This window comes from Ruditapes philippinarum, unplaced genomic scaffold (genome assembly GCF_026571515.1).
Source record: "Ruditapes philippinarum isolate M1 unplaced genomic scaffold, ASM2657151v2 ctg1887_1_1_1_1, whole genome shotgun sequence".
Taxonomy (NCBI): domain Eukaryota; kingdom Metazoa; phylum Mollusca; class Bivalvia; order Venerida; family Veneridae; genus Ruditapes; species Ruditapes philippinarum.
The window spans coordinates 188,019-192,476 of NW_026860160.1; the positions used below are offsets into that span (position 1 = coordinate 188,019).

General features: G+C 32.9%; 1 long non-coding RNA gene across 1 annotated transcript; it reads left to right on the forward strand.

Annotated features, from left to right (window-relative positions):
• Positions 1-1,588: 1,588 nt before the first annotated feature.
• Positions 1,589-4,122, forward strand: LOC132759089 (uncharacterized). The gene is made up of 3 exons (XR_009629664.1): positions 1,589-1,837; positions 2,134-2,336; positions 3,976-4,122. It is a non-coding gene; the product is annotated as an uncharacterized LOC132759089 (long non-coding RNA).
• The last annotated feature ends 336 nt before the right edge of the window (positions 4,123-4,458 follow it).

Below are 4,458 nucleotides of genomic sequence, written 5' to 3' on the forward strand. Positions count from 1 at the left end.
TTAATATCGCTGTGAATTAATGTTAAAATACACTTTACAATTTGCGGACGTGCTATTGTATGCAAAAAGATTTTTTTAACTGATGGATCAACTCTGAATGTTTACGCTGAAATCATACACATCGCCAATCATGAACCATAAATAGAAATCACGGTTGTTTATTGATATTTTTTTTCATGTTACCTTTTCATGTATACATATCTTCTATCTACATTAAAAAAAACTGAAAATAATTTCAGATATATTGAATTATGCAGAATACGCTCTATTTCCTCCATGTATAATATTCACTAAAACTAGTTAAAGATAATAAGGAATCAAATATTTGTGTAATATATGTAACATATTACAAATATAACCACAGGTAAGCAAACTTACTAATTTAATATACATATAGTTTACTGGATTTTTTATTTTCAAAATCAAGCATAAATCAAATTTAAAGCTGTATCCCTGAAATAGTAATAACATTACATATATGCAAAACAATTAAAAAACTATAAAAAATAAAAACCTTTTATTCATTTAACAATAAACCGTGATTAAAGTATTCAGAAGTCACATTACGTAATTCGTCGCAATTAAAGTGGTAATGGCGTTCCAAAGTTAAAAAAGCTGTCGAAAAACAACTTGTTATAAAATACACATTTTTAAGCCGTTTTACGCATGTTTAACTAACACAGGGGTTAATCAGAGGTGTAATTTAGTTTGAGTTGAAACTGTTTTTCCGGTGAATATTAATACCTGTTGACCTTCAACGGATATGCATGATATCTGTAGTATTGGAGACGCTTTGTTCGCCTATGGAAGATCGTTGCAGTCAGACAGAATCTCAAAAAGTACCGCGATAAAAACCCTTTTTTCTATGTTGCGCAACTTCTGATATGATTTATTTCAATTCATATGCTTACTATAGCAGACAAAACTTTTTCTGTTGCAAGCAATTTATTTGAGGTCGAATTACAGAATGACTGGACTAAAAATGCTAAATCAAATAACTACTTAGGAAAAAAGCAAAATATATATATATGGCCAATGGTGATATTTTAGTTAAACACTGGCGTTTAGTGCTATGGTTTTGGATGTTGATTATATTCCATTGATTATCCTAAAAATATCATGAAATTCAAATAATAAAATTAAAGATTTATTTTGTTTGATAAAGCCGATTTAAAAAAAGTTCCTTGACAATATGAGCGTCTTACAGACTCAATCAATGTATAGACTCAATCAAACCGAGTCTGCAATTCTCTTGTTATTTTGTTGCGATTTATGCTTCCGAGGGATCACTTTGTTTCCAGATGTTTACCATAAGTTATATATTACTTACTAAATAAGCCAGCAGAAATTATATCATTCAAAAAATATTTTTCGTATTCAAAAAAGATATCAAATCATATAATAAAGAGAAATGAAATCTTTTAGGTATGGTTTCATTGAGACAGTTCATGGATGGTACTGAAAAGTGCACGCTACCGTCTACATCAAAAAGTTATCATGAAAAAAAAATTCTTTGAGAAACCAACGTGGACTTGCAGGGTTCATCATGTATAATTTAACATGATAACATGCGACAAGGCAATTTAATGTACATGTATATGTATTTTTTTCAGATCATGTCCAGGCAAGCAAAGCGCAAACATGAGGATATTTCGCCTGGTGATTATACAATTTGTATTGAATCTGCGGACAAACTTGCTGGAGCATGTAGAGCCACGATTGGTTTTCAACTTCTTGGAAACGGCATAGAAGGTGACGAGGATGAATTTGCGTACATGAATTTCCTAAACATTTTATCAGAGGGCATAAAAACTCTTTCAAAATAGTTGAACCAAAGGTAAGTTCGTTTAAATAGTGTACTATTCTTTGCATTTTTTTCATTTTTTTATATATTGGAACACATAATTTATGTAGCATTGATTTATACTGAGACATGTTTGATATTAAATCATGAAATGAATAAATTATCTATTCACACCGTTTAAGATTATTCTTGGTAAAGAACTTTACCAGGATGGATTCAAAGAATATTACGTAACAACCATGCTATACTTGATCAATATGCATGTACTGTCTTGGGCTGCAACTTTATTCGAACTAAGACTGTTATATATTCTACCCTAAAATATTTAGATTAAAGACGTCGACGGTATTAAGCTCCGTGGAGAAACTATGGTAGGAGAAGATGGCTGGAAAATAGACAGAATTACCGTTACTAACGAGAAAAACGGGGGATAAGAAGATCGTTCCAGTTTTTACGTCCATTGCTAGGAACAATGTTTACCTATTCAAGGCTAACGATGTGTGTTTGCCACACAAGTCACCTGGCAATGAAAGTAAACAATTTTTTCTATAATGCTATATAAGATGCCAAGACAAATATTCAATACATGCCACAATAAGTAAATGCATCAATTATCACCGCTATTTGAACGCATAGATCTGCGGATGTTTCTAAATTCAGAATTTTACCATTTTCATGCTTATATGTTCAAATTTGCATAAACCGGTGCTAGAAGGAGGGAATTGATAGATGCTAGCACTAACCTCTGCCGTACATGCTTAATCAGCTCTTTAATGTCCAATTTTTTGATTGGTTTTTATGAATTCCTATATTGGAATGCAAATTGTATTTATAATTTTTCCCCGTGCGTGCTTTGCCCTTGTGCCCTCTCTAGTTTATGTTTGGTGCCCTGCTGGCCTCTCTGCCTGTGGTTCTGTGTTGCTGTTTTTTGTTAGGGGATGCGTTCATTGAACGCCTTGTTTATCTTTGTTTTCACTTTTCAATCAAAACGAACCTGCATTTTTTCTAAAGTTTGCCGCTTTGAACGCTTTTTAAATTTTCTATTTTTTATGTTACTTTATTAAAATATCATTTTGACTTCAAATATAATTAATTATAATATGATTTAACGAATGTTCCTGCTCTTCATCTGTTTCTATATTTTCTGTTATTTTGGTCATTGGTCATTTATTCCAGAATGTTGTAAAGAGATGTTTCAGTTGTAACTATCCCTCAAGCGCATACGAAATAAACCTGGTCTGCATTGTTTAAATATCAACTTCAATATTCTTGCTATTGTGTAATATTCCCTTTCTAGAATTGTTCATTAAATTCATGAAAAGTAAGTGATTTCAACAAATGTAATGTTTTAACAAGTTTTCCTTTAATATCTAAAAACCATGTCACTATAAGGCCACGTTCTCATGGTGTCCAAGAAAAATGTAGAAAGCCGGTCGATGCCATGGTTTTATGATACATAGAAGTTCCATTCACGGTCTGCACTCAAGCATGCAAAAAGACCAGGCGTTCTGATAAAAGATAGTAAGTCTGCTGTAAAGTCGCTAAAGCAACGTATCAGGTTTACTAAAACATCAACCTATTCAGTGCAGTAACTCTCTTAAACTTCAATAGGAGCTTCGAGGACGCGCACGTGCGTTTGTTCGTATGTCATTGTCTCTCTACCGCACAGTCAATTGAAAGGAATGCGGAGAAACGCCATGGAAGCTTCGTAGTTATACCATAATCGATGTAAGAATATAGTAATATCCAAATCTTTGGGAATATTTTTCTTGCAATTTCACGATGCTCTGGAATTTTTAACAACGTCATGTTAACTCAGTATAATGTGACAAAGGCATAATATATTCCCGTACGTAAGCAGTTAGCATGCAACTCATGTGTTGTCTCATCTCATCTGGTATGCATGTTTTTAAAAAAATCTTTTAAAGGTGAACAAACTTCGATTTAAAAGAAAAAATGCAATGCACATGATACTAATATACATATATAGGTCAATTATTTGTTGGGCAAAAAATCTTCCACCAAAGAAATATTTGCAATAAAAGGCTTTTTTTTTGCATGAACAGGCTCATTCAAACCGAGCCTGCAACATTTTACAATTTTTCCGTGTTGGGCTTTCTTTAGGGATTCTGTTGTTATCTATTCATGTATTTGATCTTTTTTTATTTCAGAAAAAAGGCAGCAAGAACTTGACAAAGTAAGGAAAATTTATGAGCTCTCCGACGACAAATTACCTGGGGCACCTCCGCTTATAAAAGAGATACCTTCATGTGAAAAATTTCGTTGTCGAGATAAATTGTTAATTGCTGTAAAAATGGCATGTTTGAAAAAAGATGCCGAGGAACAGATGCCTCGTCATGGCAAAGGCGCTTTTCATACCATTGACGAGATCAAAAGTGTGTTCGATTGTGTCTTCCCAGAACCATCAAACATAGAAAGGTATATAGAGTACAATTTTCATTATAAGTCAACTATTTGCTAAGTTGGTGGTTAGTAGTTTTAAGAATAATTATTCAAGCTCTTTTGTGAATCAAGTTATTCGAACTTATTATCCATCAAATGAAACTGACAAAACCTGATGCATTTCAGGAGCATAATCATGGGTTAGAAAACCGGAAGTGTTCGGATCCACGACCAATCAACCGACCGGTTGA